Source organism: Prunus mume, unplaced genomic scaffold (assembly GCF_029339155.1).
Source record: "Prunus mume cultivar Tortuosa unplaced genomic scaffold, ASM2933915v1 scaffold25, whole genome shotgun sequence".
Taxonomy (NCBI): Eukaryota; Viridiplantae; Streptophyta; class Magnoliopsida; order Rosales; family Rosaceae; genus Prunus; species Prunus mume.
Window position 1 is genome coordinate 99,597 of NW_028296571.1, and position 24,867 is coordinate 124,463.

General features: G+C 41.4%; 2 pseudogenes across 1 annotated transcript; both read left to right on the forward strand.

Moving 5' to 3' along the window:
* The first annotated feature begins 381 nt into the window (after positions 1-381).
* LOC148914281 (GDSL esterase/lipase At1g71250-like) lies at positions 382-2,800 on the forward strand (annotated as a pseudogene). Its single transcript, XR_016123121.1, has 3 exons — positions 382-735; positions 1,516-2,162; positions 2,282-2,800. The product of XR_016123121.1 is annotated as a GDSL esterase/lipase At1g71250-like (transcript).
* Positions 2,801-2,898: 98 nt separating this feature from the next.
* LOC148914282 (geranylgeranyl diphosphate reductase, chloroplastic-like) lies at positions 2,899-4,584 on the forward strand (annotated as a pseudogene).
* The last annotated feature ends 20,283 nt before the right edge of the window (positions 4,585-24,867 follow it).

Sequence of the window (24,867 nt, forward strand, 5' to 3'; positions counted from 1 at the left end):
AAGTCTAATTTTAGGGTTTATTACAAATAGACAAAGATGTATTAACATAGTGAATAGTAACACTACGTAGCGATGTGACTATCACACCGAAGAAATTATAGTTAGGATTGATCTTATTTAATTTTGTTTTGGGAGGCTAGTAAAGGGATACAAACAATGAAAGAAAAGGAAAAGGGAATAAGTCAGAGAAAGAAAAACTCCCTAAATTTGCCAAACAAAAAAGAAAAAAAAAAGAAAAAAAAGGAAATATAGTGTTTCTTAAAAACATTGGGAGCTTACTACCAAGTGACACCGAACTTCCCCCAGACATGATTTTTATGCCTATCGCCTAACCCACACTAAGCATGTCCTTTATTTGCACAAACACACTTTTAAAACCCATTTCCTCAACACAACTCAAGCACATTTCAATTCAATTCAATTCGATTCAAGAAAGCAAAAGCAGATGAACACAAACTCAAGAAAGCAAAAGCAAGATGACAATGTCCCAAGAAAAACCCAATTTCAAAGCAAGCAAGTTGTTGCTTCTTGTTCATCTTCTAGCCCTTTTGGTCATGGCTCATGGGAAATTGCCGCCAGAGGTTTCAAATGACCTAAATGCCCCTGCATTCTACATCTTGGGAGATTCCTCTGTTGATTGTGGAGACAACACACTGTTTTACCCTCTCATTCACAGCTATCTGTCCTTGTATTCATGCAACGGTTCTGATTCCACTCTGATTCCCCATCTTCTTGGTAACGTTTAATCCTTCATTTCATTGTTTTTATGAGTATTCTCTGTTTTTGCCAACGGATTTAGTCCAGTGAAAAATGGTCTTGCTTTGCATTCCAGTGGTCTAAGTTTGAATTTGAATTCTCATGACACCTTAGCAGTGCGTGTAAGAAACTCATATTTCCTTGTAGTTTAGACTATCACTTATATTAAAAAAATTAATTATGCTCTGTTTCTTGGACTTAATTTCCTTAGGAAATTATGAAATTTTCTGTGTTAGGCCTTTGCTTTTTTGTTTCTTGGACTTGAATTATTTGAGAACCGGCCTGTGTATGATTGAATTTGGCTTTCTTGGTTCTTTTTTTCTTTTTCTTTTTTGTGGGATTGATGGGCACCCATCATTCTTTGCTAGTAAAGCTAAACCATCAAAGAAAATTCAACTTCCAACCTCAAATTTGCTTCAACTTTCTTCTGATGAAGGAAAAGGTTAGATGTTTGTAGCATGGGCTTGCCCAAAAGTACATAAATATGTATGGCCTGGCTGCTAATTGAATAATAAACACTATTTATCAGTGTCAACTTCTGTAAATTATGGCTAACCAAAGTAATTATGTGAATATATGAGTGTGCCAAAATGCTTATTGCTACCTATATGTTCATGCATCATGGGAATTTGAAAAAAGAAAAAGAAAAATGCTAACAAGGCATCAGTTTATTCTGCACTGCAGTAACTAGAATCAATTGTGTGGATTTTAATTTAATGAAAAATGGATTTGCACTAACATGTTTGTTTGTACCAACAGCTGAGAAGATGGGCATGCCAAATATCCTACCTTTCTACAGTCAAAATGGATCCATTGATGGAATACTAAAAGGCCTCAACTTTGGTTCAACACAAGCAACAATCATGAACCCGAGCAGAAAGAGCTACCAGTCTGTAAACCAGCAACTACGCCAAGTTTTCGACTCAATGCAGCTCTTACAACTGCAGTTGAGCCAGGAAACAGCTCTCCATTTCATCCGATCTTCCATCTTCTACCTCTCCTTTGGCAAAGACGACTACATCGACCTCTACCTGCGCAATGCATCCGGCGCTGCAAAACAAAACTACAGTGACCAAGAATTCTCCCACGTTTTAGCAAATCAGATGATACATGTTATAAGGAACCTCTATGACATGAATGTGAGAAGGATGATCTGCATGGGGATATTGCCTCTGGGATGCACACCTCGTATGTTGCTGGACCGGTACAATTCGAATTCCAAAGCCGGTGAGGAAGATGATGATGGAAGGGTTGTGTGGAGGAGATCAATGCGCAGGTTTCGGAGTACAACAAAATGCTGCATGAGCAGATTGCTATGCTCCGCGCAGAGCTTCCGGATGCCCAGATTGTGTTCTGTGATGTGTACCAAGGAATTAGAAAGATCATAAACAACCCAGAACACTACGGTACAAATCACAACTACCAACTCTTTCAAATTTCCATACATTACTGATTTCATTTCATTTTCAAGGAAGGAATTTAATTACTTCGAATTATAAGATTCTAAGAAACTTGCTGGTTGCAGGATTTGAGGATGTAAAGAGTGCCTGCTGTGGGTTGGGAATGTATGGGGCAGCAATTGGATGCCTTTCAAAAGATACGGCATGCAAACAAGATACAAGCCATGTGTGGTGGGATTTGTACAACCCAACAAAGGCAGTCAACTCCTTGCTGGCTGACTCTGCCTGGTCCGGCTCTCCCCTTTCTCGCATTTGCCGCCCTACCACCATCCAGGAATTGCTTTCCACTGCTTCACCCTCACATCCACTTCCCACCTGACTCTGCAACTCTAATTTTCTAATAATTTCCACTGTTTTCTGGTTCAAGTAGAAATTAGAACTTCATGAATGTAAATTTCAACAATTTTCCTGAAGCTCAGCGATTCCAGATTCCTCTGTCTAAACTCCTAAGTGGAAATTGGAATGCTGTATTAAAATGGATAAACTGTCGTTTTACCCGTGAACTATCACGCTAATCGAACTTAATTCCCTGAATTATTCTTTTTCAGTGAATTAAGCACTTGAACTCTGTTATAATTTCTCTATTATCTGGTTCAAGTAGATTCAACTATTTTTCTGAAGCTCACAGATTCCAGATTCCTCCGTCCAAGCTCCACAGTGGGTTGCAATATAAAAATAGTAAAAAGTTTGGAACTTTTGAAACCCCCAACGTCCACATTGTCTGATTAATTTAATAATATTCAAAAGCAAAAGCATATCACAAAATCACTAGCACAATAATTAAACTCACTCACCTTGCTGCCAAACAAAACCCTCAACAATGGCCGCAGCAACTCAAGCGCTTTTGAGCCTCTTCGCAGCTTCCCTCCCGACCAAGCACCGCCCTCTCACGATCAGAGCTTCAAAGCCCGCCACCACCAACCCGCCCATAGCCGGCCGGAAGCTCCGCGCCGCCGTGATCGGCGCGGGCCCTGCAGGATCCTCCGCCGCCGAGGCCTTGGCTGCAGGCGGCGTAGAGACCTTTCTGTTCGAGCGGAGCGGCCCCTCCGCCGCCAAGCCATGCGGCGGCGCCATCCCTCTCTGCATGCTCGACGAGTTCGACATCCCGCGCCACCTCATCGACCGCCACGTCACCCGCATGAGGATCTTCTCCCCCTCCAATCTCGCCGTCGATTTCGGCAAAACCCTGCGCCCCGACGAGTTCATCGCCATGCTCCGCCGCGAAGTACTGGATTCCTTCCTCCGCTCCCGCGCCCAATCGTGCGGCGCCGACCTCATCTCCGCCCTCGTCACCGATCTCGAGGTCCCGACCTCGAACGACGCGCCGTACGTCATCCGCTACATTTCGAACAACTCGCAAAAGGCTCTGGCCGTGGACGTTGTGATCGGCGCGGACGGCGCCAACAGCCGAGTCGCCAAGTCGATCAAGGCCGGCGGCTACGCATGCGCCATTGCGTTTCAGGAGAGGATTAAGCTCACGGACGACAAAATGGAGTACTACGAAGATCTCGCCGAGATGTACGTGGGAAACGACGTGTCGCCCGATTTTTACGCCTGGGTTTTCCCCAAGTGCGACCACGTGGCAGTGGGGACTGGTACGGTGTGCTCCAAGCAGGATATTAAGGTGTTCCAAAGGGCAATTAGGGCTCGGGCCAATTCTAAGATCAGCGGTGGGAAAGTGATCAAAGTGGAGGCCCACCCGATACCCGAGCATCCCCGACCAACTCGTGTCAGAGGACGCGTTGCGCACGGGGACGCAAATTTGGTATGTGACGAAATGTTCAGGCGAGGGGATTTATTTTGCTGCGAAGTCTGGGAGATTGTGCGTGCCAAGCAATTGTAAAGGCATCCGAAGGAGGGCAGAGGATGATCAATGAAGGGGATTTGAGGAGGGAGTATTTGAAAGAATGGGATGCCAAGTACGTTACAACATTTAGGTTTTTGGATTTGTTGCAAAAGGTGTTTTATGGTAGTGATGCGGCTAGAGAAGCTTTGGTGGAGTTGTGTGGGGATGAGTATGTGCAACGCATGACATTTGAGAGTTACTTGTACAAGAGGTTGGCAGATGGTAATAGGTGGGAAGATGCTAAGATGGTTTGCAATACCATTGGAAGTTTGATGAGGTGTAACATTTTAGGGAAGAAAATGGAGAGTTTGAAGTTGTGAGATTTAATTTTCTTGCCTTAATTGGGATTTTCATTTGCCTTCTAGTTGTTTGATTTGTTTTTAGCTAAACTAAAGCATTTGTGGATTTTAATTGTAGTTGTTGAAACTTGAAGGTAACGGAATTTGTGCATTGGCTGAATATTTCAGAAAAAAAAATATTAAAAATTAAAAGCCAAGTGACCATATTTTAGCCTTTTGCGCATCCTGTATCACATTAAAAAAACCAAGTGACCAAATATTTTATAGGAAACATCAAAACACCCTTATTGATTGGTTGATTATTAGTTAAATAGCTCATGTTATTATTATTTTTTAGGTTTTTAGTAACAAGTAAAAAGCTCATTTTTGAATGACATATTATACAAATACCTACATAGAGCTGATTTGAACAGAAAAACAAAAACTAGCCAGTTGTTCTTTTTTAATTGGTTCTTAGAGCATCTCCAGGAGTCTCCAAATTTTAGTCAAATTCTAGCTAAAATAGCTAGAAAGTCATTATAGCAAACTACTAGTTTGGCATTGCTATGTTGTGAAAATAATCGTTGTCAGATTTGCTGTAAGAGAAATCGCAATGAAAGAAAGCAGTTTGACGTTGGTAAACTTTATAAGTGATGTTTGTACAATAATCAATTTCTAAGTGTTCGTTAAATTTTTTATTTTTTTTTTGAAAGTGTTGTGAGCTATGTATAATGAATAAAAAGGGCATTATGTTGAAATAGTTTTTCTATTCAAGTCTGATTAAAGGAAAAGCACTTTCATTTTATCTCCTTTTTTTCTTTTTTTTTGTATTAAATATGTTTCCATCATACCCTAAAATTTATTTTAATTATAAAATAAATAAAGTATTCCATTAAAAATAAATATATTGACAATAATATGGTCATAACAAAAATTAAGTTAGTCATAAACAAGCAATCATATACATTTCTAAGCAAATAAACTCATTAAACTTGCAGCTATATAATTTCTCAATACCTCCATTTCTTGTGTAACAGGACCATTTTCTTATTGTGCATCAACCTTTATCTCAATCTCTTCACCTTGAATACCATTTAGGTCATCTTCACTTTTATCAAAATGACAATCACATTTGGCATGTATTCTTATATAGTTATGAAGTGTAACACCCCGACTCCAATTATTTTCTTTTTTAATCTAATTAAGAGAAAATATTAATTTACTCTTGGGTTAAGGGTAATTTTGGTCAATTTCTTATCCGGGAAGATTTTGGGACTATTAGTGGTGTGGTTGTGTAGGTGGTACTGAGACGAAACCGTAGACAGGCGGTAGGCTTGAATCGGAGGTTTAACGGTTTTAGCGATCAAAACTTGTTCGGTGGCAGAACCGTAAATATTCTGAAGGGTTTAGTAAAATCAGATTTTACTATTTCACTCACTCTCTCTCTCTCTCTCAGACACTCTCTCTCTCTCGCTTTCTCTCTCCCGACTCTCTCTTCTCTCTCTTCGATTCTCGCTTCCAGAACGAGAGAGCCGAGACCGGTCCCGCTTCGACTCCTCGGCCCGATCACAACCCACCAGCTTATCCCGACCGAAAACTCAACCGCCACGATATCGATCGGTTCGCTTGAATTTTCACGGCGTTGCGCCGTCGTCTCCGCCGTCCAATCCCGGTGAACCGGTGAGGTTTCTTCTTCTTTTTACGTGCTCTAGCTGATGTTGTTTAGGTTTGGATCGATTTTGAGTTTTGGAACTGAATTTGAAACCTAGGTTTTGGCCGGTTTTCAATCTGAAATTCCGGCCACTTGCCGTCCGAATTGGACGTTGCCGTAGGAAAAAGTTGCTCCATTCTTCGAGTAGTATCTAGGATTGGAAGGGTGGTTCGTAATTTGGAGATTTTCCGTCGCCGGAAATTTCTCTACACACCCGCGCGCTGCCGGCGCGTGTGGCGGTGCGTGGGCAAGGTGGGTGAAGTTGTTTTTCATCCTGATGAGATCCTTAGGAGGTCACGAGTGCGTAGGATTTTGCGGATCTCGATTTGGATGTCGTTTGACTATCGAACGGATTTCGCATATTGTGCGTTATCCGGGTTCGATAAGTTCTAACCGTTGGATCATTTCCAAACTGAAGTATGTTGATCTAGGTACTCTTAGAAACCTATAGGAATTCGCGGATCGTGAATCGGAGCCCCGGATGTTTCGATTCAGTAATTTGAAGTTTAGAAATCGCGATTACCGTGCGATCGGAAGCGATTTGCAAACCTGCAACCGGACCTTAGGATATTCCTTTGGACGTGAGCGCACCGGGAACTTGGGGATTTAAGTATTTCCTTTTGTGAATTTCGCGAAGTACGTGATGTTAATCAAGCGATTTGTATCCGAAATAGGTACTTGGTTGATCACTGCAAAGAGTAGGACCCTCACTGGGGCCGGGCAGCTTGGGATTATTTGTGAGTGGACTTTGTTTTAAGCATATGCATGGTTTTATTGATGAGAAATTTGTGCATAGATTTTAAATGGTGATTTTGATTTAATAATCACTTGGTTGATGGATTTGAATATTCTGATACATCTTGGCTATATATTTTGAGTATGGATATATATATTTGAGTATGATGATTATGTTGATATGGATTTTGGGATGGCTATCTATATTGTCTATGTATAGAGTATGAGAGGTTGTTGTGGTGAGATTGTGGAAAGATGTGAATTTGAGGGATGGTTGTGAGATGTATGAGTATGGTAGGTGAGTACCATTCCCTAGTTACTAGGCTTCCCACACACGTCGTTGGCAGCCGGTGGGGTGGGAAGGCCATGAGATTGCGGGTCTCACACATGTCGTTGGCAGTGGGTGTGTGAGACACTTTCTATCGGTTGCAGCGGTTTGCGGCGTATGGGAAGAGTATGTATATTGTTGAGTATCATCACACGTCGTGGCGGTCCGGTGGGGTGATGATACTGCCTCGCGCGTAGGACTTGATATGAGATTTGTGAGCTACACGTGTCGTTGGCGGTGCCGGCGTGTGAGCTATGGAGTTCCGTCCCCGGTTGGACTACTCATCCCTGGACGCGGTTAGTGTTCGAATCTCGCGTACCGCTAACAATCCCTTGGATTGTTTCCCCGGTACATTAGTATGGAGAGAAACAGTATATTATATTAAAGTCCTATATATATGGATATATATTTATATATGGGTATTTACGGGTTGATGAGAGTCGCATATCATTGGGAAATGAGTTGTGGAGTTGTTTTGGACTTTGGGATTTTGTGTTTGAGTTTTGGTTTCTGAATTGTGAAATTGCATGCTAGAGCATTATTTTTACATGGTGGGGTTATTATGTTGATATAAAGTGAAACTTTATTTTTGTCCACTCACATCTTTCTGTTTTGCGCCCCCCAGACAGTGTTGCTTTTGAAGGCGTTCGAGCAAGTCACGAGCTCCAAGCTTGTCGTCAGCTTGTTAGGTCTGTATAAATTCTTTCTACTCCCCTGTTTGTTGTAAACAAATTCTGTAACGCTCTGTTATCGCCCATGTTAGGCTACTACTTGAGGCCGGAGGCCATTTTATGTTGGATTATTGTATGTTAAAAGCATGCTGGCAGTTGGAATATATTATGATGTAAATTATGCAGGTTGAATATTGTTGGGTTTGAGCACTTTGCAGGGGAGACTCTGCCAAAATTTTGGTAGGATGTCTTGGATTTTTAGTAAGTGGCCCGGCATCGCAGTGATGTCGGCACCAAGAGGGATCCGCCTCGGGTTAAGGGGAAATTCTGGGGCGTGGTCCTCACAGTATCGAGCATTAGGTTCATTTTCCTTCGACATTTGCACTTTTGCTGCATTGTTGATCTAATGATTTGATGGTTTCTTTGTGTAGAACCATGGCAACTCGCCGACCAAGAACACGAGGTCGTGGTCGAGATGGGGCCCAAATCCTCCACCACCATCTCCGTCACCACCTCCTTCACCTCCAGTTCCATCTCTCCACCATCTCCACCCGCTTGAGAGAATGCCTTGGACTTGCGCCATGTGCTGAGTCAATTCACCCAAGACGATGACTACCGCTGCTGCGGAGGCGAGTGCAGAAAGTTCAAATAAAGGGTGAAAGAACTCTGGGCCAAAGAGTTCATGGGTGGTGGAGTGCCTGATCCGGCAGGGCTGAGTGTTGGATTACGCGATGTAGAGCGGATCTTTGAGGTACCGGAGTGTCCGGATGAAGATAGAGTCCGCTTGGCTACTTTACGTCAAAAAGGAATGCTTATCAACGTGGAAAGTCGCAAAGGGTTATGAGAATCCAATTGCTATTACTCGAGGAATTTCAAAGAATCTTTTCCGATCGGTTCTATCCACCTTCCTATCGCTATGCCAAAAAGATGAGTTCTTGTACCAAGCAAGGATCAATGTCGTCGGGCAATAATATGAGCATAAGTTTAATGAATCGCGAGGTTTGTACCGAATTAGTGGCTACTGAGGAGGACCGGTGCGCATCGAGACCGGGTATTCAGAGAATGCTATGTTCAAGTAGAAGATGTGGTTGAAGCCAATTTGATCCCTTTAGAATTGGTGGATTTGGATATTATTTTGGGGATGGATTGGCTAGAGAAGCATCATGCGCCTGCCCGTGTGATTGTTACTAAGGAAGTGACACTCGAGTCCGTGACCCTAAAGTGATTTTCCGGGGAACGAGAATTCTCCTACTTGCCTTATCTCTGCTATTACACTAAGAGATTACTTGAGAAAGTGTGAAGGATTTCTAGCTCATATCATCGACACTGAGAGATCACTTGAACTGGAAGATATTCCCGCATAGTGAGTTCCCTGATGTCTTTCCAGATGATCTTCCTGGGTTACCTCCTGAAAGGGAAATTGAGTTCACTATTGAACTTCTTCCATGCACCAATCCTATCTATCTAACTCCTTATAGGATGGCACCAGCTGAACTCCGGGAGTTGAAGATTGGTGAATTAGTGGATATGGGTTTCATCCGACCTAGTGTTTCTACGGGGTGCAAATCTGTTGTTTGTGGGAAGAAGGATGGGACCATGAGGTTATGGCTATTGATTACCTGCAGCTGAATAAGGTGACAAAGACGTAATCGGTATCCTTTACGCAGATTGATGATTTGTTTGATCACTGAAGGATGCAAAGTATTTCTCTAAGATTGATCTGAGGTCGATACCACCGCGATGAGGATTAGAGAAGAGGATGTCCCCAAGACCGCATTGAACGCTGTATGGTCATTATGAATTTCTGTGATGCTGCTCGGATTGACGTAATGCTCCAAAGAAAGATTTATGGATCTCATGAACAGAGTGTTTCGACCTTATTTGGATCACTTTGTGATTGTGTTCATAGATGATATCCTAGTTTATTCTAAGACTTTGGAAGGGCATAGAAGCATCTAAGGTTGGTATTGAGGACTTTAGGAGGAAGCAACTCTATGCCAAATTTAGCAAGTGTCGAGTTTTGGCTGGATCGGAGAGTGGTGTTCCTTGGACATGTAATCTCAACTAAGGGATTTATGTGGACCCACAGAAGGTTGAGGCTATTGTGAATTGGGTACATCCTACGAGTGTGATGTATAATGTTTCCAATAGCGGTGTTACTATCACGATTTGTGGAAGGGTTCTTCGATAGCAATACCTTCTCACGCTGCTGACGGCGAAGGACGCTGCATTGGAGTGGACTAAGAGTGCGAATGCAGTTTTCGAGTTTGAAGCTTGACCACCGCACTGCTTTGACTCTTCCCGATAACCTGTGGGGTTTTGTGATCTATGCGATGCATCTTTGCAAGGGATTGGGATGTGTTCTGATGCAACATGACCGGTGATTGCTTATGCCCTCGAGGCAACTCAAAAAGCATGAGCGAAATTATCCACCCATGACTTGGAACTTGCTATAGTAGTATTTGCTCAAGATTTGGCGAAGAGTTACTTTTGTATGGTGAGACCTGATCTTCACGGATCATAAGAGCCTCAAGCATTTCTTTACCCGTATGAGCCGAATATGAGACAACGGCGCTGGTTGGAATTGATCAAGGATTGCGATTGTACGATTGAGTACCACCTGTGCCGAGCTAATGTGGTTGCGTATGCATTGAGTAGGAAGACCACCGCATAACTTAGCCTATATAAGGCCCATCTTCCGTTGTTGGTGGAACTACGGAAAGATGGAGTAGAAATGGAGATGACTCAACAAGGTGGAATCCTTGCTAGCTTGCATGTGAGACCCATTATGGTGGAACGGGTAATTGCAGGCCAGTTGGGAGATCCTATACTCTGTAGGATAAGGGGAGAAGTAGAAAATGGAACACGGAAAGACTATGCTATAAGGGGAGACAGAGCCTTGGTAAAAGGAGCTCGTCTATGTGTACCCAGTAAGAATGTTGAGTTGAAAAGAGAAATCATGGAGGAAGCTCATTGTTCCACTTACACTATGCATCCGGGTAGCACAAGATGTACTGACACTACGGGCATATTATTCATAGCCGCATATGAAGGGAGACATTGCTAAGTATGTGAGCAGATGTTTGATATGTCAACAAGTGAAGGCGGAGCCACGTGGCTTATCGACTATGCAACTACTTCGTGATTCCGAATGGAAGTGGGAACGATTGCTATGGATTTTGTTTTTAAGCTTCCACGTACTTCAAAGGGTCATGATGGAATTTGGGTGATAGTAGATAGACTTACCAAGTCTGCTCATTTCCTACCCATTAAGAGACCTATCCTTTGACAAGGTTGGCAAAACTTTTTGTGGATGAGATTATCGATTGCATGGAGCACTGTGTCCATTATATCGGATTCTGGATCCTAGATTCACTTCTGATTTTGGAGGTGTTTACAAGAAGCTATGGGTACTAGATTGCAGCCAAGATCGCGCCACCCACAAACCGATGGACAATCGTAAAGGACTATCCGCACTGGAGGACATGTTGAGGTCTCTGCAGTTGCAATTTAAAGATGCGTGGGATGTTCACCTTGCCTTGGTGGAGTTTGCTTATAATAACAGCTATCATTCGAGTATTGGGATGGCTCCTTATGAGGCGTTGTATGGGAGGCAGTGCAGGACTCCTATTTGTTGGAATGAAGTGGGTGACAAGAAACTGGAAAAAGTGGATAGTATCCGAGTAACAAATGAGAAGGTGAAGATGATAAAAGAGAAGTTGAAAACTGCACAAGACCGACAGAAGAGTTATGCAGATAACAGGTCCAAGGATCTTGAGTTTGCAGTTGGGGATTGTGTTCTCGAAGTTATCTCCTTGGAAGGGTGTGATGAGATTTGGGAAACGTGGGAAATTAAGCCCTCGTTACATTGGACCCTATGAGATCACGGAACGAATTGGACTATGTTTATAGACTAGCCTTACCCCCGTAACTATCTCGAGTTCATGATGTATTTCATGTATCTATGTCTGGAAATACATGCCAGATCCTTCCCATGTATTAGAATACCAACCCGTGGAATTAGAAGAAGATTTGTCGTATGACGAACAACCAGTACAGATCTTGGATAGGAAAGAACAGAAGTTGCGTTCTAGATCCATCCCGGTAGTGAAAGTTTTGTGGAGAAGCCAAACTGTTGAAGAAGCTACTTGGGAACCCGAAGAGCAGATGCGGGCCAAGTATCCTTATCTCTTCCATTGACAGGTATGTGAATTTCGGGGACGAAATTTTTATAAGGAGGGTAGAATGTAACACCCCGACTCCAATTATTTTCTTTTTTAATCTAATTAAGAGAAAATATTAATTTACTCTTGGGTTAAGGGTAATTTTGGTCAATTTCTTATCCGGGAAGATTTTGGGACCATGAGTGGTGTGGTTGTGTAGGTGGTACTGAGACGAAACCGTAGACAGGCAAAGGTAGGCTTGAATCGGAGGTTTAACGATTTTTGGCGATCAAAACTTGTTCGTAAGGTAACCGTAAATATTCTGACGGTTTAGTACAAATCAGATTTTTACTATTTTCACCTCACTCTCTCTCTCCCGCTTTCTCTCTCCCCGACTCACTCTCTTTCTCTCTCTTCGATTCTCTCGCCCGCAACGAAGAGCCAGATCGTCCCGCTCGACTCAAGCCTCGATCACAACCCACCGCTATCTCGACTGAAAACTCAACCGCCACGATATCGATCGTTCTGCCGGAATTTTCACGCGCTGCGCCGCCGCTCCGCTCGGGCCCAATCCCGTGAACCGTGAGGTTTCTTCTCCTTTTACGTGCTCTAGCTGACCGTTGTTTAGGCTTGGATCGATTTTGAGTTTTGGAACCGAATTTGAAACCTAGGTTTTGGCCGGTTTTCAATCTGAAATTCAGCCACTTGCCGTCCAATTGACGCTGTCCGTAGTTGAAAAAGTTGCTCCATTCTTCGAGTAGTATCTAGGATTGGAAGGGTGGTTCGTATTTGGAGATTTTCCGTCGCCGAAATTTCATATACACCCGCGCGCCGGGCGCGCTGTGTGGCGTGCGTGGGCAAGGTGGTGGTGAAGTTGTTTTCATCCTGATGAGATCCTTAGGAGGTCACGAGTGCGAGGATTTTGCGGATCTCGATTTGATGTCGTTTTGACTATCGAACGGATTTCGTGATATTGTGCGTTATCCGGTTCGATAAGTTCTAACCGCTGGATCGTTTCAAACTGAATTATGTTGATCTAGGTACTCTTAGAAACCTATAGGAATTCGCGGATTGTGAATCGGAGCCCCGGATGTTCCGATTCAATAATTTGAAGTTTAGGAAATCGCGATTACCGTGCGATCGGAAGCATTTCCAAACCTGCAACCGACCTTAGGATATTCCTTTGGACGTGAGCGCACCGACTTGGGGATTTAAGTATTTTTGTGAATTTCCGTTTTGGAAGTACGTGATGTTAATCAAGGATTTGTATCTGGAAATAGGTACTTCGGTTGATCACTCGCAGCAGGCGGGACCCTCACGGAGCCGGGCAGCTTGGGATTATTTGTGAGTGGACTTTGTTTTAAGCATATGCATGGTTTTATTGATGAGAAATTTGTGCATAGATTTTAAATGGTGATTTTGATTTAATAATCACTTGGTTGATGGATTTGAATATTCTGATACATCTTGACTGTATATTTTGAGTATGGATATATATATTTGAGTATGATGATTATGTTGATATGGATTTTGGGATGGCTATCTATATTGTCTATGTATAGAGTATGAGAGGTTGTTGTGGTGAGATTGTGGAAAGATGTGAATTTGAGGGATGGTTGTGAGATGTATGAGTATGGTAGGTGAGTATCATTCCCTAGTTACTAGGCTTCCCACACACGCTGCTGGCAGGCCGTGGGTGGGAAGGCCATGAGATTGCGGGTCTCACACATGTCGCTGGTATAAGTGCGGCGTGAGAGACACTTCCATACGTGGGCTGCTATGGCGGCCGCGCATGGGAAGAGTATGTATATTGCTTGAGTATCATCACACACGCGTGGCGCGCCGGTGGGGTGATGATACCGCTCTCACGCCGTGAGGACTTGATATGAGATTTGTGAGCTACACGTGTCGCTGGCGCGTGCCGCGGTGAGCTGCGGAGTTCCGCCCCTGGACTACTTCATCCCCGGACGCCGGTTAGTGTTCGAAATCTGCGACTAGCCAACAACCCTGCTGGATTGTTTCCCCGGTACATTAGTATGGAGAGAAGCAGTATATTATATTAAAGTCCTATATATATGGATATATATTTATATATGGGTATTTACGGGTTGATGAGAGTCGCATATCATTGGGAAATGAGTTGTGGTTTTGAGTTGTGGAGTTGTTTTGGACTTTGGGATTTTGTGTTTGAGTTTTGGTTTCTGAATTGTGAAATTGCATGCTAGAGCATTATTTTTACATGGTGGGGTTATTATGTTGATTTAAAGTGAAACTTTATTTTTGTCCACTCACATCTTTCTGTTTTGTGCCTGTGAGCAAAGAGTTGCTTTGAAGGCGCCGAGCAAGTCACGAGCCCAAGCTTGTCGCCGCTGTTAGGTCTCAGATAAATTCTTTCTACTCCTCGCTTTGTTGTAAACAAATTCTGTAGACGCTCTGTTATCGCCCATGTTAGGCTACTACTTGAGGCCGGAGGCCATTTTATGTTGGATTGTTGTATGTTAAAAGCATGCTGGCAATGGAATATATTATGATGTAAATTATGCAGGTTGAATATTGTTGTTTGAGTACTTTGCAGGAGAGACTCTGCCAAAATTTTGGTAGGATGTCTTGATTTTTAGTAAGTGGGCCTGCATCGCAGGATGTCGGACCAAGACGGATCCGCCGGGTTAAGGGGAAATTCTCGGCCTGTCCACAATGACATGGTTGCAATAATTATTTTTACTTGTTTTGCAAAAGGATAATTAGGCATGTCTATTAGAAGTTTGAATGAAATTCAAGAACATTTGTCCCACATTGATAGAAAGTAGAAAGAGTGAGGTCTTTATAAGTGTGGAAGTCCCACACTTAGTAAGTGGAAGTCCCACACTTAGTAAATGGAAGTGGGCTAAATGGAAGCAAACTGGGCTTCAAAAACGATTTGGGCTTTGAATATTATATAAAATTATATAATATTTAATAGTAAAAAAGACGGGCCTTGGGCCTTGGGGTACTTTCAGATTTAAAATTATTATTTTTTGGTTTTGAATGAATAATTTTTTATTAATTCGAATTAGTTTTATTAACTATTTCTAACAATTGTGACTCTTCTGATAAGGTTTCAGAAGTTTATTTAAATCAAACGAAGCCTTATTCGTTTGACACATAAAAAGTATTCTACAAGCATTTCACATTGTCTGAGAGGAAAACTATAAAAGTTCGTCAGATTCTAAGTCCAAGTGCTAGGGCTTAGAATACAGATAGTTGAATCCTGGGAGTAAGTCACCTATAGAACTTCAAGCACCGAGAAGGGGTGAAATTACTGTCTTTAGGACATTGCATCAACTCTGGAAGCCTCTATCTCGAATCCAAGTTGGTTTAATTTGTTGTTTATATACTATATTCTGTATTACAGATTGTTTTAAATTATATTTATATAGTTATTTTAAATAGTCACTAATTGTTGTTTTTCCAACAATGTCTCGTAAAATACTCCATCTCTTTTCCATACTCCAAAAGTGCGTTCAATAACACTTCTTAGGGAAGAGTTCGCATGATTAAATACCTCTTTATGACCCCTCGATTGAACACCCCTATGAAAATCAGGAAGATGATATCTTTCATCTTTATATGGTCCTAAGTAGCCTCTCATTTGTGGGTATCCCGCATCTACTAGGTAATATTTTCCTAAAAAAGAAATTTAATTCATTATGCACAATGTAAAAAACTTAAATATAAATTATATGAATTTTTTTCTTCAGATAGAAATAGTACCATTTGGAGGTTTAGGAAAATTCAAAGTTTGATCACGCAAAGCCAATAGAAATATCCTTGTGTCATGGGCCGTGCCTTCCCATCAAGCACATGCAAATATAAATTGCATGTCAAAATTTTATGTAGCCATCACATTTTGGGTAGATATCCCCTTTTTACCAATAAATGGTATTTGATTAGAAGGAGGTACGATAAAAAGACAAACATAATATTAATTATAACATAATAAAACATAGACAAATATTTAAGAGTAGTAGGTGCAATAGTTACCTTGAAATGAAGCATATATCTAGAATCTTGTAGGAATTCCATTGGAGTGTTGTTAAACGCATTTTCCAATGGTTTAATTACATCCAAAGACAAACGACATACAACATCAAGTAAGATACTAAAATATCTGCTCACAGTCACACTAGAATGTTGAAAGCGATCCTGTGCTTTCCATATTTTACGTAATTTTTTTTAGTAAATCCCACTTGTTTTTTAATTGTAATTTTTCATAAGGTCTTCCTATCTCTTTACTAATATTTATAACCAACCTTGCCCATCCAACTTTATTAAAGTGAGTACCGGGACGATTGCCTAGATCCACCTCCTTGATACAAAGGTTAATGAAGATGGCTATAGTTTGAGCATTCCACAATACTGACAATTTTCGGGATCCACTTGCAATATTTTCAGTTGTGGTGAAGTTACTATTCTTCTTTGCCATCTTATTGCAACAAAGACATTATATATAAGCACAAAAGAAAATAATAGGTATACAAGAGAATTACAAAACAAACCAAACTAGTCACTATTTGGGCCAAAAGAAATCTCACGATCGGCCCACTTCTCAGAAAGGCCCATGAAACAAAAAGAATAAAAGAGTTGGGCTTCCAATTATCAGATCAGGAGTGAGCCCAACCCACGTCTTTTTAGAAGTGGCAGAAATGTAAAAAATGCCAAAATAAATGGCAATTACATTTTAGGCAAATCAAAGAATTAGATTGGGCCAAAATCTACTACCATCTCTCTCAAAGGCCCAGGAGCAAATCAATAGATCTTTTTGAAGGAACTATTCTCAAGGTAGCCCACGAGAAGCCCACGTGACTATCTAAAAACTTTGAAAGTCAACAATATCAACTGAAAGTGATAAGAGAGCTAAAATTGGGACAGGTACAGAAAGATGACATCTCTGAAAAACTCAGCCAAAACAGAAGATCAATTTATATATATATATATATATATATATTCAGAGATATTTCTTCTACTCCAAAGAGGGTGATTCTCTCAAAAAGATAAGCAGACTATGTTCTCAAAACAGAGATAAGCAGAAGAATAGGGAATTGTTCAAAACTGAAAAATCAAACTAACCATCACGGTTTGAGCTTTCACAAGGGGAAGCATTTTTACCTAGAATAAACTGCTATTGACAATTTCCACGGCACCAAGGTAAAATTCGCTATATGTGCCAAAAGTGTCTAGGTTGGCATAAATTTGTGCAGTTGGGATTAGAAAGGGGTTAGGTTCTTTTTCAAAATACAAAGAAGTGATTGCCATAGGAGCTGACCGTTGAAAGCCTATCTGCCAGAACTGATAAAATCCCTTTTTCTTTGTATTTAAAAATAAGAGATCTTTTGAGAAATTTTGCCGCCCATTATTAAAAGAATTACCCTATTCCTAAGCATTTCTTATAAATATAAGAGGGAGTGAACAGGCAAAAAAAAATCATCAATCAATGAAACAATAAAAAATCAACCAAAGGCGAAAACTCAAAATGATCACTTGATAACTGAGAACCTTCAAAGGAAACTGAAACAACCAAAAGCTCATTTGAGCCACAAAAGAAGCCAGCTATAGATCAAGAAACTTCCAGGTTCAGACTTAGAGAAAATAAGTCATTCAAAACGAGACTTCTCTTGTTACAAATTTGGTTCAGCAAAAGCCAAAACAAGCAGAGTTTGAGTTTTCACAAATATGAAAACCTCAACAAATTTATGGAGAGCCCTGACCAAACAGAACAAGGTACCATAGTGCAATTCACAAGAACCCTCAAGTCCAACCACTTCTACCCTATTCGCACTAAAGAAGTTGCAGCTTCATTCAAAAAGCTCTCCAGGTCTGAATAGATTGAAGCTTGCCAAAATCAAACTTTGTAGCGATTTATAACTAAAGCTTAGCAGCTGAAGTCACGATACTCTAATCCAAAGACAGACATACCCAATCCAAATCCCGAATCGGAGTTTCACGAGGCAAATTGAATTTCAGCCACCTTTTGTCTTTCTAGAGTTGATTTTTCCCTCTCTAGTTTTGTAAAAGGCAGTTCAGCCTCAAACAATCCATTTTATTATCATTTATTGTGGCCAGAATTACCAATCTTGTACTAAGAACTTACTTGAGAGATATTCCTCACCTAAATTCACAATCGTTTGTTTAAGAAATCAGAATTTGAAGCAAATTATCTATTTTAAGAAGTCCTAGAATTGTTATTGCTAGCAGACGCTCGCACACTAAAGAAAGTTGACTTGTTGACAAGCTAATGGTTTTCAAGGCAATGAGGAACTTTACCCTATCATCACAGGAACAAAAACAAAACGGGTGAACAGCCACAACTCAAATGCAGTACACAAATGTTTCTAATATGAACAAGTGCATAGATGTTCATCTATCAACATATATATATATATATATTCTAACATCAGTTCATCGTAGTATTCAATAATACAGTATAAAGGAAGACAACTACCTATTCATCATATCATGTTGTAAAATATAGAAGATTCCTTTTTTCTAATTGGCATTCAACAACTCCATAAGGAGGTAAGGTTTGGCAAAGCAACAAACTGGCCACAGTGCAACTCTAGAAGACCTTTCTCCAAGGTCAAATTATAGGAAGGGTTTCCATTAGAGAGGATTACAATTCCCATTCCGCAAACCTCAACAAACATCAAAAGAAGTGATGGGCAGGAAAAGGGCGAACTAGTCAAATACATGCAAGCGGTCTCGTAATAGAACTTGCCAGAATCATATCTTCACTAATGATTATGTTCTAAGAGGCTTGAGGTTTTCCAGAAAATCAAGGTAATGTCCAGTACATAATAGGCCAGTGCATGCAAGAAAACAAGGTAACTATGGATAAGCGGCATAAAGACAAGAAAAGAAAAAACCAAAGGCAAGACAATAATGGAACATAAATTTACAACTAAGAAAGTAAACTAGAACTGAAGAAACAATCCGCACCTTTAAGATATGCTAGAGCAAGGATCTCAAAGAATAATGATACAGTCACAGAGAACAAAATAAACACCTGCACATATAAGAAGTAAAAGTAAACTTTCTGAAGCAATAGATCTGCATCACATCCATAAGTAATTAACAAACATAGGCATACAAACTAGTTCTCCCTGAAAGTGAGAGGAAAAGGTTCGTCGTAATTCACTCCTTGGGAAAAAGCTTAACCCAACTATAAAAACTGAGGTAATGACATGCTTATCAAAATAAAGTTGCAATGAAACCACTGACTATAACTCTTCTAGGTCCTATGATAAAAGCATTTACACTTTTCTAATACATGAAATATGTTATTTCGCCATAATAATGGAAAACTTAACACACTCAATATTATGAACTCATAAATCACATCAGAAGTAAAGTACTTAAAAAGGGAATTAAAAAAAAAATCAATCGGATTGCATTGATGAATTAAAAGAAACTAAACACACCTACAAATGCAATCTCTGGAAGGTTAGGAGGTGGAAATGATGATGAAACTTTTGCTGCGGCAAAAAATGCCGAATTATTCTTAAATATCTGTAAAAGGTAGTTAATGTCAATACTAATGTGATTTCGATAATACAACCCAAATACCCCGACTTACGGCTTAGATAATACACGCTTAATTATATGGTCAAGGAAAAAGAACACACACATTCACGTGAAAAATCCTATTTTCATCATCTTCTCCCTAGGGTTCCTCCACAAGTTATTCTCTTCACTCTTCTCCAGTTATCCATCCATCTCTCTCTCTCTCTCTCTCTCTCTCTCTCTCTATCCAATATTCTTCTTCTCTATTCTCTTGTCTTCATCTTCTCCTTCTTTATATATTTCATCTATGATTAAATTTTGTGTAAATTAGGTTACGAGTTTTCATTTTTGTGGAAATTAGGTTATGAATGTTGTTTATACCGTATTTGACCAAGCAACTAGAAGCAACTCTAGGCAATGCAAAGAGTCCCACATTAGAATATTACAAGAAGTGAAGGCTCCCCCTCACCTACAAAAGGAGACCACTCTCCCCTTAGAAAATGATCCTCGGGCTGGGCTTGATCTTTAGTCATGACCTTCTCATTTCTTACTTTTATATTTGGGTCCAATCCTCATATACAAATGTAAATACACAATATTATAATAATGAGAATATACTTCTCCGTGGATGTAGCCCATTCATTAAGGGTGAACCACGTATATTTTGTCTTCTGTATGTTCATCGCTTGCTTAAATCCTCACACACTTGGTGAAGGTCCTCACCTTCACCCATCATCCATCACACCTCATTACTAAGTTGGGCTCAAAAGTGCCGAACCATTTTTAAGCGCCAACAGTTTGGCACCGTCTGTGGGAATTGACACAAAAGCTTATGTCATTCTCCTTCTTCAGCTTCCTTCGCACTTTACAATCGGCATCACCTAAGTTCCCGTCGGCAATCCCATGCTGGAGCAACCATGAATGCTAAGGCAACAAATTGCAGAAGATGATATTTCAAGGAAAAGCCAATCATAATGTGGCTACCATTTTGCATGGCTTGCAAGACCAAACCACCATCTCAATTCAAAGTGCCGTTCGGCACCCCCTTTGAAGAGAAAGTTTGGGAGCCCTCAGATATTCTACATGGCCTTACCTTTCGGCATTACTTGGCAACATATTGGGTACCTAATGCTCATGAAGATGGACATGCCAATCCAGGTGCAGGCTACGTGGTTCACCTATATTCAATTGCTATTCGCTAACTCAACAAAATACCCACCTTGCATGGCAAAAAGAGGCAGATCACCACCCATTGTGCACAATTTCCAAAGAGATAAGTGACATATTCCTTCTCTTGTTATTATTGAATTTGGAGATTGCATATCAAACTAAATTCCTAACAATATACTATTATTGGGTCAGTAAAAATCTATATTGGATCTGTGTATGCCATTTAGCTATGTTGTCGACCAATATCATACGTGGACAACATGGCAAGAGCAGCCCGCTTGCAGCCCTGGGCATCAGAATAAACGGCAACAGCCCCAATTCGTCTCTCAAGCCAATTGCCACATCTGCACTTTCGAGATTTTCAACAAAAATCTGCATGAAAGGTCAAAATACCGAACGGCACACCCATATAGGAGATTGATCAAGCCACCCAAAAGCCTTGAGTGGCCATCCATCTTCATGTTGCTCGACCAACTACCGAACGGTAGCCATGCCATTGGCTTTCTCAAAGCACCCACTTGGTCGAAAATTTCGAACTTGCTGGAGCTGATTCATCTTCAGCCTGTCTGCAACATATATTGCGTAATGGTAATCGTAATCCAAGGGGACTACAAGAAATGAAAAACGGCAGATCAAGAGTTGCGAATCCAACTTTCAATTTGGGAAATATCCCAAGGCTACCGAAAGGCATCCCCTATCGCACCAACGGCAAGACTATCTTAAACGAAAGCCACACTTATTCCGCATTTCTTCCAGAGCCAAACGGTAGCCTCACTTCAAACGCCGATTGGCAATATACTAAAATTGAAGCCTTGCAAAGTTATTAAAGAGCAAGTCAAAATTCTCAAGCCCACTGATCTTGTGGCACTTGGCATTATGCCTCAAAAAAAAAAAAAAAAAAAAAAAAAAGAGAAAAAGGGTGCAGCAAAAGAAGAAGAATGGATACAAGTCCGTGTTTTCCCTTCTCTTAAACTCCAAGGAGTGCAACATGCCATTCGACACCACTTTATCTTGCCTTTTGGCAGCTGATACTAACATGCCTTTTCGGCATCTAGTCTCAGTGTACATTCAATACCCTACTGTTCAGCAGAATGTTTCAGTCACTCGACAAAATGACCAAGTGGTACATTGCCTTTCGGCACATATGCATCATTGCATACGCATCATTGCCATTGGTACATCTACATCATCATCATTCACATAATTGCCATTGGCACATATGCATTATAACATAAACATCATTTCCTTTGGCACATGCGATCATCAATATATGACTAAATAAAAAACCCAAGATTATTAGCCATCGGCAATAGTCATTGTTAAAAATCAAAACCCAAAAGTTACTCAATCCACCTTGCCGAACGGCAAGGGTTGTGTGTAGCAATGAGGACAATGAGGACTCGCAAGATGGCTCTTTCCAAAAATCAAAGTGCCTCCACGAAATCAGCCTCCTGGTCACTCTACCAGAGCTGTACATACAAACTCGAGAAACTTTCAACACCCTTGCCGAACGGCAAGGGTTGTGCCGAAACAGGAGCTTGCAAATCTGCTCAAATCACGTCGGACTCACCAAGTCTCATGTGCCGAAGGAAGAGGGACAGCCAAGTCTCACTAGGGCCTCACCGTGGCTTCACAACGAAACAATGGAAGACTCGACCTCTCCTTCAAACCACGCCGGCCAAGCCGTGACCACGGTTAAGCCTCTCTCCACCCTTGCCGAATGACAAGGTCCAAGCTTTTCAAAATCGTAGGCCTAGCTCGACAACCTTCATGGCTCCCAAATAAGATTAACAACCCGGGCCGTGGGCACTTACTCACCACCGCAGACAAAGGATTTTAGGTGGTTACAAGATTGCTGCCGAACCAGCCTCACCTCGACGAACCCATTTACGTGCTATAGGAACACAGAGGCTTCAAAATCTCTCTCAACACCCTTGCCGAACGGCAAGGGTTGCGCATGACTCGGAGAACCGACAACATGAATCGCTCACCTTGCCCAAAGATAACCGCTTTGGTCATCTTGCCGACACTACTATCGGATAGGGTAGACTTACCAAAGCAAAGGTTGTTGGCATACCTTGCCGAAGCTCACAAGCCCATAAATTTTCTTTTGGCCGAAGGCCTAGCTCCAGCTCTCTTGTCAAACGCCGTGGATATCTGACGAACAAATTGATCCCAGATGTGCCTTGCCGAACGGCATATATGGTGTTGCCGAACTAGTGGTTTTGAAAACAAACACAATCTGCCGAAGACACCACAGTTCCCAAAGCTTTCAATCCACCCTTGCCGAACGGGCATTTGCAGCGCAAAGGAGCTCACAAAACCCATCAAGGAAGGTCCAACTTCAAACCTACTCAAGTTGAAACACTGGGACTCGGCAGGGCTCCACCACGGTTTCACCAGATGCCACCCAAGGCCTCATGCCAAAAACAAACGGGTCCAAACACCTTGACTTCATGAAACTCCTTTTCAGTGCTGCCCTTGCCGAACGGCAAGGGCCATATCGAAGTCAAGACACACCTCTGGAGGCCCACGAGTTGCTCCCCTGCCAATCACTAAATTTCAAAGGCCCACTTACGGCACTTGGCGTTCATGCCAACACAACCAAAAACAAAAGAAAAACCCAAGACTATTAGCCATCGGCACAAACCATTGGTAAGCTTTGTTCTATAAGTTTCTTCATTCGGCGAGAGCGATACCTTCGACACCCCGTCATCATTTGACAAGAGCGATGTCTTCGGCACTCTGTCATCATTAGACGAGAGCGATGCCTTCGGCACTCCTCCATCATTTGACGAGAGCGATGCCTTCGCACTCGTCATCATTTGATTTAGAGCGATGCCTTCGCAACTCATCATCATTTGACAAGAGCGATGCGTCTTCAAGACTCGTCATCATTTGACAAGAGCGATGCCTTCGCATCCTCATCATTAGATGAGAGCGATGCCTTCTGCACTCTCATTATTTGTCTTCGCACCTATCATCATTTGACAAGAGCGATGCCCTCGCACTCGCATCATTTGACAAGAGAGATGCCTTCAAGACACCATTATTTGACAAAAGTGATGCCTTCGCACTCACATTATTTGGCGTGCTTTCAGACTCGTCACCATTCGACGAGCGACGCCTTGGTACTACCATCGCCCGACACCCTATCATGATTTGACAAAAGCAACGCTTTAGCACTCGTCATCATCCGACAAGAGCGATGCCTTCGCACTCATCGCCACGCTTTCGCACTCACCATAGCCTTCGCACCTAGTCATCATTCGACACCATCGACACCACACTACTTGGATTAAGACTAAGGTGTTGCTCGGTCAATGCACTGAAAATCGCAAGTCCTTAACCAAGGAGTACCTCTTAGCTTGAGAACTTGGGGGACTTCTGTTTATACCGTATTTGACCAAGCAACTAGAAGCAACTCTAGGCAAAGCAAAGAGCCCCACATTGGAATATTACAAGAAGTGAAAGCTCCCTTCACCTATAAAAGGAGACCACTCTCCCCTTAGAAAATGATCATTGGGCTGGGCTTGATCTTTAGTCATGACCTTCTCATTTCTTACTTTTATATTTAGGTCCAACCCCCATGTACAAATGTAAATACACAATATTATAATAATGAGAATATACTCCTCCGTAGACGTAGCCCATTCATTAAGGGTGAACCACGTATATCTTGTCTTCTATATGTTCATCGCTTGCTTAAATCCTCACACACTTGGTGAAGGTCCTCACCTTCACCCATCATCCATCACACCTCATCACTAAGTTGGGCTCAAAAGTGCCGAACCATTTTTGAGCGTCAACAAATGTAATTGCATCGTGGAATTATTTATTTGTCTATGTTTTGCATTGAATTGAAATTCGATGTTTTGGAGAGCAACCAAAAATCTTGGGTTTGGTTGTGGGGAGTGGATGAGTGGATGAGTTTGGTAAGCTTCAGTTTGGTGTATGATTGGATTGTTCAATTTAATTGGTGAATGCTAGAAATTAAATTTTAGTTATCTAAATTAACTAAAATGTATTTGAGCAAATTCATGATGATGGATGGATATATGGGATTAATGGAAAGAAGCAGCATGTAAATTAAAAGCCTTTTTAACTTCCCACTAAATTATTCCCTAATTTCCCTATGAATTTAAATTTTCATTAAATTATCAAAGAATTTAAATAAAAAAAAGGAAAAACTACATAAACCCTGTCTCCCAAA